The sequence below is a fragment of the Grus americana genome, chromosome 3 (genome assembly GCF_028858705.1).
Source record: "Grus americana isolate bGruAme1 chromosome 3, bGruAme1.mat, whole genome shotgun sequence".
In the NCBI taxonomy this organism is placed as follows: Eukaryota; Metazoa; Chordata; class Aves; order Gruiformes; family Gruidae; genus Grus; species Grus americana.
In genome coordinates this window covers 108,202,997-108,218,638 of record NC_072854.1, presented here as the reverse complement: position 1 = coordinate 108,218,638, position 15,642 = coordinate 108,202,997, and the positions used below count along the sequence as shown (strand labels likewise).

The window sequence follows — 15,642 nt, the reverse complement described above, 5'->3', positions numbered from 1 at the left end:
AGAGTACAGCATTTTTAAGTCATTAGAGTCAGGATAAAGGCCTGACATAATTTTATTTCTTCAGCAATTCATTCTAATGTATTAATTTTATATGCAGCTAATCCACATTAAACATTTCATTATTATCCAGTACATTGACTCCCTTGGCCTAATTCTATTTCAATACAATCTGAGGCTTATCCAGTGGGACAGAGGTAATGTATTTTCATCACCCTGTTGCTCATTTCAGGTAAGTCAAATTACTCCCTTTTGGCAGCTGACCAATTTATCAATTTGTCCACAGAGCAAGCACACTGGGGTGTGTAGTTGGTAAATGAAAGGTGCAGTGAGGTAAATGAAAGGGACCAACCCTTGAAGCAGGAAAAATTGTGATATTCCACAGATTCTAGCAAGACTGGTCAGATGATCAAGACAATGAGATTTCACTTTCTGGAGGTCCATTAATAAGGCCTGTCCATTAATACTTAAAACGTGCAGATCTGATGAACAGTTTAATTTCATAGAGAGAGAAACTAAGGCTCAACAGGGCTGTAATTTAAACCTCTTTTTAAGCATGCATGAATTTTAGCAGGAGCAGCAGCTTGGTTTTGAAGAGACCAAGGTTGAATCTTTAGAGGAATGATCTTCCACATCACTGAGCATAGCTCAGCTGAGATCCAGGGTGTCTGAAATCCTGTGGAGGGGCCACGAATGGGTCCTGCTCACTTTCACCTTGGTGTCTAAGCTGTGGGCCACAAGGTGCAAACCAGTCACTCTGAGCTCCTGTGGTAGTTCACCTCATCCTAAAATGGAATTGGTGAATTGTTCTTTGGTTCCCATTTCTCTGCACTGAACTGAGGGTCAAGAGCTCAGATTTGAATATCTCACTGTCAGATGCTGGTTAGAACAGGGGAATTGCACTTGTGCTCACAGATGTCCCCTTTGAAAAAGTCTGATTTGGCAATTCATCTCAGGTCACACACAGGGTAATAATGGAAGGGCTAAAAATGGAACCTGGATTCCTGTCAACCACCACGTTGCCCTCCCGTACACACATTTATCATAAGTAGCATTTTTGACATACTTGTCAAAAACAGTGTTCTTGACATTGGCATCACGTTAATGACATATCTAAAACTAGAAAACATTTGTACAGAAAGACACACACAGAAATACATAAAGTACAGCCTGCTCAGATGTCAAGGTTTGTAAACAGAGGAGTGAAACGTAGTCACAGCATTATTTTTTTCAATAACAAGATTCCTTTATGTGAAATAATAGCTTTTAATCCAGTTACTAACGGAATGGTTTGATGAGTTTAAACAAACTCTGTTATTGTCACAGTTATATAGACACAGTATTTTTGCTGGTCAGTAAAATAAAAACAAAAACCCAGCCACATGTATCATCCTTCCCTGTCTCTCCCTTTTGTTGCAAACAAAGGAGAATTAGAGCACTAAATCTTGTGGCTTTAATTGTACCATCCCCATAAGAACACTGAAATCTGTGACATGAAAGGGAGCAAAGAGACTTCTACTGGTGGCAGAAAGACACTAAGCATTGCAATAATTGCTGATGGGAACTTGCCAGGTGCAGGAGCCATTTGCTCATCTTACTGCCTTGCAACAGGGAGTCAGATTTTAAAAATAATAAACAAACAAAAGGCAGCGCTCATTCTCTGTTTTCTTGCAATGGTTCTAAATAAAGAGAGCTTCCAAGGATAGTCCCTCCTATGCCCCGACTTGGGGCCAGGTTTGAAACAGCAGTGAAGTCTAACAGTAGACAAGGCTAGTTGCTACAGCAAATTTGTCAGATAGTCACTAAACTCCTTTGGTTTGGCTTTTATATTTCAACTGTCTATCTACAGGGCTCACACTTTGCAAATGTGGCTTATTACTGATCACATGGCCAGTTCTACCTAGTAAATTATATTGCTAAAAGGAATACAATTTTGCCATGGTGGGGGCTACCCCGGCACACTCTCCCAGGATGCTAGGAGGAACCACCCCACACTACGCTGCTGTAAAGCAGTGCCTGGAAAATCACTCTGAAGGACGTGGCTATTACGCTGTGTTGGCCTACCACAAGTACAGTCTTGTCAGAAATGTCCTACTTGTGTGTACTTTTGGGGAGATCACCTACCTGGGCAAATACTAAGAGCTATGAGAGATTACCTTTTAAAAATTATTTTCTTTTTTAAAATTTTTTTTTAATTTATTTTATTTTAAAAAGGGAGAGAATAAACATAACTTTGCTCTTGCTTTTGAAAGCTCAGCTGTCTCAGACTTCCCTGTCTGCGGTGGTGTTCTCTTTTTGCTCTTACTGCTCGTCTAGTCCATAAGCGCTAAGGAAAGAACAATCAGAGCCACATTTGGCTCTAGTGTTATTGGAACTGTTTCCAAAGTTGAAATGAGGGGAACTTGCTATGAAACCACACAGAAAGCACAGAGGCTTCATTACACAGCAGAATTTGAAGATTCCTGTTCTAACTACAAGTTAGATCTGCTTATTAGAGAGCAGACTGGTGAGTTCTTATAGTAACTGGGCCTGACACCTATAGCGTAAATTAACATCGCACATACTCTTTTCCACATAAGCAAACTTGAAACACCAACTCAGACAAACCCAATTTCACGAATTTGCTGTCTTCAAAGCATACACGACATATCTGTCAGTCAACTGCATACACACAGAGACATATACAAAGACAACAACCTGCTGACAGTGGCCCAAATCCTCTTTCATTAAAGTCGACGGGACTTACGCTACTGAAATCAATGGCATCAAACCCCACAAAGGAATAATTAATGTGTCTGAAGTGAGAAATGATACATTTTGAACACAAATCCTCATATTCCTCCCTTCCCTCAAAGGCACAATCTCTCAGTCACCGCTTGCCACTGTTTCATGTGACAGCCTCCCATGGGATCAAGATAAGATCCATTTCCAGGATCAGATTACAGACTGCTACTTAGAGCTAAAAGATCACAAGGAGATCAATTCCCCATCCACGCCGAGAGACAGAAGAATATTCTGTTTCATACCAATGGACTTTCCGGGCAAAATTAGAAGCTACGTGTTCACCTGTACTTCCCTCTGGTGGGAGGGAATCCATGTGGCACACGCTATCTGAGATCACTGCATAGGCCTGTAAGACTCTAAGGTTCCAGCTATAATTTCCCTGCGTTTATTTTCTCCTATTAGCTCGCAGCTCTAATAAGGCTCTTGGGATCTTCCCGGGTGAATAGCTAGAAAAAGCACTGTAGCTTCAAACAAACTTCTGCTGCTATTTAGATATCAAGGGATATAAGCTGAGATGAAAGGCCCCTTCACGGTACGTGCTGCCAGTGTCATGTTCTACTGCTCAGGACTCTGAAGGGTCTATTCGCTTTACAGAAAGATGTTCACCAATGAGTCATTTCAAGAGTCTTCCGCCACAGGTTTTAAATTGGACTCTGGCGGCACAGTGCAATGCAGATATTAAAGAGATGCAGTTAAAATAATCACATTGTAACTAGATATACAGCCACAGACCCAGGCACTTAGCACTTCCTGGGTCCTGAGCTCATTCATCATCATCATCACGCAGAACCATGTGGCTGCAGTGGGAACAGCATTCAGTCTTTTACACCAAATACACCTGTGTTTGCATTTTGTGACTGAAACCCTACGAGCTGATATTGCTCTGTGGTGTTTCAGAAACTGCTAGTCTAAACTGCAAATACTTTATTTTCCACATTCCCCCTAAACACTCACAAACTCTGGGAGAAACCTACCAATAGTACTCAGCTCTGATCATATTTCTCCCTACATTAATACCTGCAGTCACAATGCAATGGTTTTCCTGATCCTCATGCGTTGTGTCTGATAACATCTCTGGCAACTTGCTGTCACTTCAGACAAACACACATGAAGAGATCTTTATACTTAAGCACAGAGAATTAGCAGTTGACATAAAAGTAATATTACAAGACAAATTAATATATCCTGCATGAAAAAATTGCTGTTGATCCTTTGGAAGCTTGTTTACAACATTTTAACATTCATGTCACAAAAAAGAAATGATGGCTTATCAGCCTAGTAGCAAGGTATTTTCGAGATGATGAAGACAGCTTAAAGTTGTGCTGTTCAGAACTAATGAGGTAACAGAGCTATTTGTAAAGAAGAAAACTGATGCTAACCTACTACACGTGTACAGATACACTACTAATAAAGCACTAGTCCAAAGAAGCTTTCAAATGAAGGGGTACAGACTGGTAAGACTCAAAACCACACCAGCAATGAAGACCATTTCTGCAATCTTTGGCCAAACATCCTTGTCTGATATGGACGCACAAAACATCTGAAACTCATGCCAGTGAGAACGCTGAGGCAATCCTGAGATGTTCAAAAGACAGAGCCATCACTTGGCCCTAGGAACTGGGCAAACTTAGTATCCTATTGCTAGCCCCTTTGAAAGCTGGTCATCTGATAACTACCCAATAGCTTTGAACGTATCCTGCTAACTGCTCATACTCTAAATCCTTCCTAGTCAGTCTCAGGGTAAACACAGTGAAGAGCCAGGTGGGTTTCTTCTGCTAAACAACCTTATGATGCTCAGCAAGGTCAGTACACCCTACTGCATCTTTTGACCTTTCTGAGGCAGCAGCCTAGGAAAGATGGCTGCAGTCCAAAAAGACATCAGCCTGAGAAGTTTCAGTGGAAAACAAGGTTCTCCAGGAAAGCGTCCACTGCAGAAAATGGCAACCAGCTCTTCTAGGACAAACCCATGGGGGCAACTCCTGAACTTGCACCTGAAGTCTAGGATTTCCATCATGAGATGTTCTTGTATACCTGCTATCACACAATCAAATAAGATCCTAAAGACATGACATCAAACAGGGCAACGGGACATAAAAATCAGTTACAAAAGTGGCATGCATTAGAATTCATGAAGGGTGAAGTTCACATTATTTGAAAATAATATTTAGCAACACACCCAAGCCAATAACACACACAGAGCAGACATCCAGGTACCTGATACAAATTAAAGTGTCCCCATGCCAGTTCAAGCAGATTTCTTCCCTAATAACCAAAGACCATAGTTTTGTTATTTTAACTTACTTTCTTGAAAAGCAAGGCTCAAAACACAGCTAGGCTGACTTAATCTGATCACAGTTATAAAGCAGCAATTTAACAATCCTTTGCAAAACTGATAGATTGTTATTCTGAACATAAACTCCATCTTCCTACTAAAAGGATTTTATTACCTTTCACGTACAAGTTCAATACTTGACCAGATTAAATTAGAGCTGTAAAAACTATTAACAGTCAACGTCTGTTGGGGACTGTACAGTAGGAAAAAAAAATTAAATCAGGTTTTATGGTCTTTGGAGATGCTGACTGGAGAGAACATTTCCACTAGTATCACAAAACATCCCACAGAGCTGGTCTCTGGATTCTTCCATTTTACACTCAACTTCCAAATTAACTATTCAAGCAAAACTCTCATAGCAGGAGCTCAGTAGTTGGTAAAAGCCATGGAAGACCTGGGCACTACCTGAGTGACAACATTAAGAAAATACACTGTTACACTTTTCCGAGGCTTATTTATATGGATTTTCTAATTGCCTCATCAAGGCTCTGAAATGTGCTGAACACTAAGAATGTGAACAGTCTCCAGTGCTGAGTGCAATGTGACTGCATAAGCACCAGAAGATTTGCTACATGCTATACTTGCATCTGACTTAAAATTCATGAAGGTAACAGCCTTTGAATTATTACAAAATTTGGAGCTGAACAATTCTTAACAATCTAATTATGGTAATTGGATGATATCTTACCTCTTTTGAAGTCGCTCAGAGTTCTTGCTATTAGCTTAAATAGGACCAGGATTTCACTTCTAATACCTAGCAGGTATGTGAGCACGTTTCTCTAAATGATGCAAGAGCAACTCAGAAACACTAATGAATTCATACTAAGTCTTGTGGGCATGTAATATATTTCACAAATGGACAAGTTAAGGCAGACATTAAACAACTGAAAACAGCATGTGGCAAGATTGGTATCAGAGCAGAGATCTGCAAGTCAACGGTCTTTAAAATTACCTCCTATTCAAGTATTTTTCTTTTCCTAAATATCAAGAGGAAGGCCAATATTCAATCAAAGCAAAATAAAGTCAAATTTTGGCCTCTCACTAAGGCATCAGGCAAATTTGATTTGCCCCATATGATTTCTCTTAAATTCAAAGACTTCACTCATATAAAGCCTTGTCCCTGAAACAACTAATATTCACTGTGATCCTTGGGAACTGCAGCAGTGCTATAGAAACACCACTTGAAGTCAGGAAAGACAGGAGTCCTCCCTTTTCTCACACTCCAGTCCCGGAAGTTTTCCTTATTAATTTACCTCTTCTCTTAGAGGCAACCCTGAAGTGTTACACACAGTGGGAGCAGTCTCCTAGCAGTGACCTTCACACAGCTCTCTTACAGGTTTCCCCTGCTGCTTCCCTAAACTCAGGCATAGTGTGTGAGCTGAAGTCTGAAGGAATACTATTATAAAACTTGATTACTATGTATCAGTTTAAATTCCAATAATCCCTAGCATATCCATATGGAAAGCTGAATCCCATCACACTACTTACTTTAGACAGACAACAATAAAAGATGCTTTTCTCACAAAGCATTTTACATCCAGGTTTTCAAAAGGAAAAAGTCAGAAGGAAGAAGATGAAAACAATTAAAAGCTCCAGGTATTGCCTTCTGTAATGGGAGCTAGAGCCAGATGCTGTTACAGCCCAGTTCCTAAATGACTCAGCAGTGTTTGCTCCCAGCTGAAAAGCACTGAACTGAAAAAAAGTAGTTAGTTAATTAAAAACTTAAAATTCAATGCTGAAATTAAAATCTTTCCTAGAGAATGACAAAAGAGTGTTTAAATAATTCAGCCTTGCACAGCTGATTAACCAATATGCATCTTCTCTTCTGCTGCTGACAGAGGCAAATGGCAAGTTACTTTTGAGATCTCTGTTCTAGCAGATGGGAGAATTTTGTCATCATGAGCAAGACAGACAGACCTACCTAAAGGGAAAGCTAAGAGGAAGCTGGTTCTGTCAATAAAAAAAGAGAGGCAGAGTGCCGGTTCAGTACTTCCCAGTGTGCGCAGTAGTTAAGAGGAGGGTGTGAAAGGAAGCCTAATGCTCTGCCTCTAGTTACCACTTTGCTCTCAAGTGTGTTTATTCAATTACACTCAGGAGGCCAAAAGCTTAAAAATTAAGAAGTCTGACAATACTCTGACGCACAAGTAGCTGAACAGAAATGTGCCTGGAACAGAATGGGTATTGCAACAACTTACAGTTCAGTAGCGTCAGAGACCACATTAAACAAGTAGCAAGTACTGTGAGTTATTCCCCTGAAGAACTAGAAAAGCCGCAAGAGAAGGCGCATAATTAAGTCTATTTGGTGTAGTCCTCCTCCTTTTTCATTCTGTGCCAGGATTAAACTCATCACATAGAGGCTGACATAATGGCAGCCTCTAAGTGCATAACAGCCATAACTCAGACCACTGGAGAATCATGAAATTGGTCCACAGATAACATAAATATTGAGGGATGGTGTATTTTAATGTCTCATACATCTTAATCTGTCCTTGTCAGCCTCTCCTCTACATACATAGGTGTATATCCATGCACACAGTACCAGGAGACAATTAGGCGGCCAAGTCTCCCCAAAAGTACTGGAGAAAGGCAATGATCCTATCCAGAGCCTGATAGCATAAAGCATCTGTCGCCAAATCCCTGCCCATCCTGAAGCTCAGCCATCCTTCCTCCATCTCTAGTCTCCACGCCACTTCCATCCCTAATCTGCCTTTCAGTAACTCAGTTATCAGTTCTGCACTACCAATTCTGCATGCCAGTTTGGTCTGGCAGACCCCTTTCCGCTCATCTTTTAACTCCAAAGCTTCCTAATGTTTTCTGTGCTTTCCTAAGTCCTCACTGCAGGGATGAAAAGGGAGAGGAGTGGCTTAGCACATCAGTTACAGAATAGGAAGAAATGCAGACAGCAGAAACTTCTTGAGAACACTCTGCTCTCCTATGAAAACTGCACTGGCTGCTGGTTTTCCTTCTGCTGATTCAAAAAACCCACTTGACATGCATATATAAGAAAAAAAGCAAGCTTCAGCCATGCACCACTTGACAAGGAGCAGAGAAGTGAGGGGACAACAACCTTTTCCCCTAGGTGTGTAAATGGGTTAGAGCTTCTCTGAATGTTGACAGACATGCTGAAAAATGAGGTGGCAATCAACGACAGAGAAGAGGACTCCACGAGCTTACACATAATGACTTTTCCCTGGGCCTTCAGATCACTTATAAAATGTGTTCTCCAACAACATAGTTAAACTTCACATTTAGATAGCATTTTATAAATTCAAAACATTGCACAAACATTAACTGATTAAACCTCAGGACTCTAAGAATCTATTTCTCAAATTGGAAAAGATAGCACAAAAACAAGGGCCTTGCCTCCTTAATGCAGTAAAATCAGGCATCACATAGGATTAGTAGTTTGAACTGCTCAAGTGCCAATAATATTATTTACGATGGCAACATTCATTTGAAAGAGCTGGTTTCCTCTGCTTCTTGCAGTTAGCTCTTTAATTTAAATTCTACCTAATCTGCCTTGTTCATGAAATACAACAGATTCTCCTTTCTATGCTAAAGAGTGGCACAGGTGAAGGAAGGAGGATGGTTCAGATGAAGGCTACAGTGTCCTGGTGAGATCAGATCTTAACAGAATGGACTCCAGCTATCTGGCCTCGGTTCTGGCCTCTGGAGGGTCTTCCAGCACAAGGAAGGAAACGGCCTGCCCACTGCTGTCACTGTTTTACCACAGGATCACTGAACCACATTAACTGGAAGGTCCCTCTGCAGGTCTCCATCCAACATCCTGCTCCAAGCAGGACTGTCACCAGCACTAGGTGAAGACTAGGCAGCTGTAGCTTTGTCCCTCTGAGTCTCAAAAGCCTCTGGGCATGGAGATTTGAGAGCCTCTCTGGGTAACCTGTTCCAAGCACTACACCCTCTCCTGGTCTTCCCTGAAGTTCAACCTGAGCCTCCCAAATAGCAAACTGTTGCCACCACCTCTTGTATCATCTGCTACTGCTGAGAAGAATTTGGCTCTTCTGTCTTTGTATCACTCCACTGGGTGGTTGTAGGCCACCACTAGCTCCCCTCTCAGATACCATTTTCCAGCCTAAGTAAGCCCAGCTCCCTCCACCTCTCCACAGGGGTACATGCTGTGGGTCCCTGAACACACAGGCACGCCCCACTGGGACGCCCTGCCAGCTTCTCCACATCCCCCTTAACCTGGGGAGTTGAGGCCAGATACAGCAACCCAGGTGTGGCCTCACCACCACCAAGCAGGCTGGGATTGTAACTTCTCTCAGTGCTGGCTGCCTTCCTCTTGGCTTATTTTGGGTTGGATGGCTGCCTACCCTATTTGTGATGGGTTGGGTCCTCTCTAATCCTCAGGTCATGTTCAGCAGGACTACTCAGACCACTGCTTCCCAGCCCAGGATGCTGCACCAGCAGGACCAGCCCCAGGAGCAGAGCTTCTCACTTCTAATGGTTCCACCAGGCTCCTGTTAGCCCAGTCCTTAAGTTTACCAAGGTCTGGAGCAAATCTCTGCCATTCCATGCATCAGTCAAGCCCCCTATCCTCATGGTTGAAGATCATCTAGACATTTGACCAATGCCTAATCACACAGGTCACAGATGAGGATACAGAGCACTACCAGGCCCAATACTGGTTTCTGGGGCCAGCTCTGATCCATGCTGGCTGCCACTGGGCATTGTCCTGGTTTTTGGCTGGGATACAGTTAATTTTCTCAAGAAGCTGGGAGGGGACATAGCCAGTATGGCTGACCCAAACTAGCCAAAGGGATATTCAATACCATATGACATCATGCTCAGTATGTAAGTGGGGGTGTGTGCTGGTAGGGGAGGGGGGAATCACTGCTCAGGGTCAGGCTGAGCATCAGGCTCTGGGTGGTGAGCAAATTGCATTGTGTATCATCCACTTTGTATATTTTAAGTATTGTTGCTGTTCTTTTCCTCTTCCTTTGCTGCCCTAGTAAACTGTCCTTATCCCAACCCACAAGTTCTACCTTCTTCTTCTGATTCTCCTCCCCATCCCGCTATGGGCAGGGGCAGGCGCGAGCAAGCGGCCGTGTTGTAGTTAGTTGCTGGCTGGGGCTAAACCATGACAGCATGAAGCCACCAAGTATTATTAGCCCAACAGCCCAGCCAGTTTTCAAGTTGCCCAACAGGCTGTTCACCCACTCAGACCTCCTCAGCTCCCACAAGAGAGTGCTGGGGAGATGGTGCCTTAAGTTTTACTGAAGTCAAAGTGAAGTACATCCCACTGTTTGGGAACAGAGGGCACGCTCCATGTTCTTTCTAAGGACTGATATGAGGTGGACCAGCCTGTAGTTCTCCAAGTCCTCCATCTTGTCCTTCGTAGAAATGAACATACTGCTAGTCTTTTCAGGTTGTCAAGGACCTCCTTCAATTGCAATCATTTCTCACAGATTTTAGATGCTGACCTCAGCTTACTTTTACAGCATCTTTGGGTTTACCCAGTCCCAGGGATCTGAATGCATCCACCTTCTCTGAGTAGTCCCTAACTTGGTGCTCTCCCATTGCTGGCTGCCTCATTCCTGAACCATGCTCTTATATGCCAAGGCCTGGGAGCAGTCTTGGCCAAAAAATGCAGCAGAAGAAAGGCAGTGAGTACTTCCACCTTCCCAGTCTCATCTGTCACTATGTATGTTGTCATCTCCTTCTAAAAATGCTTTAATGTGTACCAAGGAACGCCAATGGATCATTTTCAACATTCTTTTTTACAGGGCCCAAGAGTCTCACTGAAAGCCAGACGTTTTTACAGAGAATACCTTAGAAAGTTGCTGCACCAAAGAGTCCAAGAGAATGAGGAAAAAACAGCTGGAGTTATGAATGGACAGACAGTGACAATGGCACACAAGGAAACAAAGAAGAGCTTCAGCTGCATCAATAGTGACCATTAGAGCACATGTATCAAAATCACAGAATGGGTTGGGTTGGAACGGACCTCAAAGATCCCCTAGTTCCAACCCCCCTGCTGTGGGCAGGGACACCCTCCACTAGACCAGGTTGCCCAAAGCCCCACCCAACCTGGCCTTGAACACTTCCAGGGATGGGGCATACACAAGTCCTCTGGGCAACCTGTTCCAGTGCCTCACCACCCTCACAGGAAAGAATTTTTTCCCTATATCTAATCTAAATCTTTAGTTTAAAGCCATTACCCTTGTCCTGTCGCTACAGGCCCTTGTAAGCAGTCCCTGACCATCTTTCCTGTAGGCCCCTTTAGGTACTGGAAGGCTGCTACGAGGTCTCCCCAGAGCCTTCTTTTCTCCAGGCTGAACAACCCCAACTCTCTCAGCCTGTCCTCATAGGAGAGGTGCTCCAGCCCTCTGATCATCTCTGTGGCCTCCTCTGGACTCGCTCCAACAGCTCCATGTCCTTCTTATGTTGGGGGTCCCAGAGCTGGATGCAGTACTCATGAGAGCAAAGTAGAGGGGGAGAATCACCTCCCTCAACCTGCTGGCCACGCTTCTTTTGATGCGGTTTAGGACACTGTTGGCTTTCTGGGCTGCAAGTGCACATTGCTGGCTCATGTTGAGCTTTTCATCAACCAACACTCCCAAGTCCTTCTCCTCAGGGCTGCTCTCAATCCATTCTCTACCCAGTCTGTAGCTGTGCTTGGGATTGCCCTGACCCACATGTAGGACACTTGTCCTCGTTGAACTTCATGTCATTCGCCCACCTCTCAAGCCTATCAAGGTCCCTCTGGATGGCATCCCTTCCCTCCAGCGTGTCGACCACACCACACAGCTTGGTGTTGTCGGCAAACTTGCTGAGGGTGCACTCGATCCCACTGTCCATGTCGCCAACAAAGATGTTAAACAGTGCCAGTCCCAATACCAACCCCCGAGGAACGCCGCTCGTCGCTGATCTCTGCTTGGACATTGAGCCAGCGCTCTCAAAAAACCTCAAAATATTTTTGCTACAATACCAAATCACAATTCTTGTGCCTTGTCTCTTCTCTTCACTTTGCTTTTCTTACTGTGATTAACTTAGAAATCACATTTCTACTGAGGAAGAGCCATTTCTTCTTTATTTATTCTGCAAACTGCCGATCACAATTTGGGCTCAGAATATAATGAACTAACTGGAATAATAAGGACACTTTTTTCCAGTGCAGACAACCAAGCTCTCCAGTCTTCTTGCATGCAAATACCCATGGGGCTTCAATGTGGGTTTCACATGAGTACAAACTGTAGAAGTTCAAGCTCTCTATAAACATTATGGATGAAAGACCGTACAGCTCTTTTGCTCTAAAAACAAGAAACACAGCCACAGAGGATCTCCCCACTGAACAGGGCACGCCAATCATCTCACATGTTGTAAACCTACCTTCAAGTATGCCTTTTAAATCAATGCTACTTCTCAAGAGATAAATGTTTATCTTAAAAAAATAAGAAATTTGGACAGCACAAAGCCTGGCTATAATGGAGAAATTTTTACATGAAATTCAATTAAACAGCACTAACCATTAGACATCATAGGAATCTTCTTCTTCATGGAACCATCACAAAAGAATACTTAAATGTCTCTGAAATGTCATCACAGCCCTACCAAGCATTTCTGCCTCAAAATCAAATTGAGGAAGTCACATACATTATTGTTAGGGGAGAGGTGGATGGAGGTATATCTGCAAAGTAGTACAAGGCTCTTCTGACGAACTACATTCACTTTTCAGTCTTACTGAAACTACCTAATGAGAAAAAAAATGAAATAGTCAAGACTTATCATTCTGTTCTGTTGGCATTCAGAACAAATTACCTTTATCTTACTGACATTCTAATTTTCCAGAAACAGGCATAGTTATGCTAAGAAGGTTATGACTTGTGTATCTATCTTGGTTACAATTATTCCATCCTCTCTTCACTTCCCTAAGATACAGCATAAATGAGAAATTCCATTCTATTTGTTTTCTGTTGGCTGCAGACTGAGAGAACTAGTGTCTTATTAAAAGACTATCTCTCCACTCCAGTTTTAGCCTAGAGATAACAGAACAAGGACTGGATGGCAGGGTGAATTGGAAATGGATTGTGGCTCATAACATGGATTTTACACAGCCCAGGACAGCACTCAGGAGTTTAGAAGCGGGCTCTGCCTAACAGAGTGATTCCAGCTGATGGTTTCAGGGAGTCCTCATCACAAAGTCATTACCATTATCAGTACCAAAGTGAGTCATTTTGGTGAGGTGGTAAATGAAACTTGTGTCGTTCCTGTACTGCAGATACACAGTGGATTTTGATCTCAGTGCTGTCAGACTCTATCTGCACTAAGCCCTAAATGCCTCCTACTGCTTATGCCTATGGAGCAAAAACCCTGTGAAAACCCCTTACTTTTGAAATGAACAGGTACATCAGACAGCAAGTGCAAGTGGTACAGAAGTGATTTAGGAGCCCAAAGAGATCTGGCCCATGAGCAAGGACAGTTTACCTTAACACAATGATCCTTCCCCTCAGCTTTTCGCTCTGACTATAGATGACTTACCTGCTAGTGAAGCACTAGCAGAAGCCCCTAATTTCACAAACTGATGCATTATGGTAAACTGGTGCAGTGTTTTATGCTATATGGTATAGATGAAAGTCAAAAGTAAGCAGAGTGAATTTAAGGTACTTTTGGGAAACCACTCATCTTTAAATTCACAAAGGTAACTGGTATTGCACAGAGCAACATGGAAAGATGCTTAGGACTTAGTTTTAATAAAGCTTCTTTGAAAAGCCTGTACGGTAAATCACCATATTATTAAGAGAGGAAAGATCTTACCTATTAATTTACTTTTACACCAGTCATGTAATTTGCCTACATTTTGCATTTCACCTGCAGATCAGTTTTCTTTGCTTGACTATGCTGCCTTCCTTTCCTAATTGGAGGCATTAGCACAAGGCTGCCAAAACTTGTGGCAAGGGATAAGTTAAAGCCAGACAAGATTCTGCTTTCTTTGACTTCAAACAAAACCTTATGACCACCTGTCAAATGATCCAAGGTTCAGTAAACCCATGTTTTTTTGAAAGCATCACTTCTGGCCTTAAATCAGTCTGACAGCCTTCTTTTAAGGACAGAAAATAAACTCCCCTAGGAATAAGCTAGTGGAGGCAGCAGACATGTAAGCAGTAATACAACAATGAAGAGCAAACAGAGAGTTCTCCTATTTCTTGTGACATCCAGCCGCATAGGATTTACTGCTATTGCTTTTCAATAACCTGAGTCCTACAGAGAGCGAATGTGCTACAGGCTGTTATGAAGTGGTTGGCAGAGACTCCATAAAGGTTACAGGAGATACCCAAGCTTCACTGAATAACTCTCCCTCTCTCTTTTCCTTTTAGATAAAGGTAAATATTGCAAGGCCATATGCAGTAGAAATACACTGCTGACACCACATCACTATGGAGGCACTAATAAGCCCATAGGTATTTGTGCATACATGTCATATTTGACAGCATGCACTTCCACAGTTCCTGTAGGCAGTATTTTTCATCCTAACTGGCAAGGTTTTAATGGGTTTTCTTTATTAAACTGTTTTTTGGCTTTTTTTTTTTTTTAAAAAAAAAAGGGAATAACATGGGGTTTTTGTTCATTACGAATGCAGAACTGATCCTGAAGGGAGTATTGCAGAGACTTTCAGACCGAGAAGGCTTTCAAACTATTTCCAGTTTTGAGGATGAGCTATCAAGGTACTTAATTTAGTTAAGTTTCAGTATGGCTGTAGCCCTCCTTCTAGAAACAGTTGATAGGTTTTGTCCTTTAGGACAAATGTGTAAAAGGAAACAAACAGAACTGCTGAAACAGAACAAAGTTGCCTTCTTTTGGTGGCCTTCAACACTGAACAACTACCACCCAACATGGCTCTTGCATCAAGAGAAAAGGTACAGAAGTCACTTTCAGCTCTTGGCATTCTTGTAGGAAAATCAGCTGAATGGGTACTCTGAACACAGGGAGATGGGGACAAGAAGAATGTTGGTGAGATGCATGACACCAGCATCCTCTCTTTGGGGCTATAATTCAGCATTCAATCACAGACAGATGAGATAGGGAATCTTAGGACCTTTGTGGTTTGAGGTATCTGATATTCAAAGCTTCTGCCAGAAGCTAAGCACCCCTACTCAACAGCCAAAAATGGCAGGCCTGGCTCACAGTGACCAATTTTTGCTATCCTGTAGACACCAGTACCTTCCGGACTGCAACCAAATTGAACACTAATAAATGTGTCAGTGAGTCTTCATTCATTTTTAAAATGTGCATAGAAAATAGTATTAAGGCCAGTATGAGCACTGGACCTCATACTTAGTAAGTTGAAATAAAACAAGCTGATTCCAACAGTTCTTCTTGCAGTGACCCTTATCTGGGATCCCTTTCTAGCACTCTGTTTCAAAGATAAAGGCCTTCACACACTGTAGATACTGTAAGGACAGTTTCTGAAGTCAAACTTGAAGCACAATGGTAAATTAAGTTTTCACTATTGCTTCATATACAACACTTGTCTAGTGAATGTGCGAGGCATTATTTGCAAAAATATC

At 42.5% G+C, this 15,642-nt stretch overlaps 1 protein-coding gene across 1 annotated transcript in view; it reads right to left on the bottom strand.

The window, feature by feature from the left end:
- Nucleotides 1-15,642, bottom strand: part of ALK (ALK receptor tyrosine kinase) — a 324,766-nt gene that overhangs the window by 176,335 nt on the left and 132,789 nt on the right. The gene's annotated exons all lie outside the window — the stretch shown is intronic.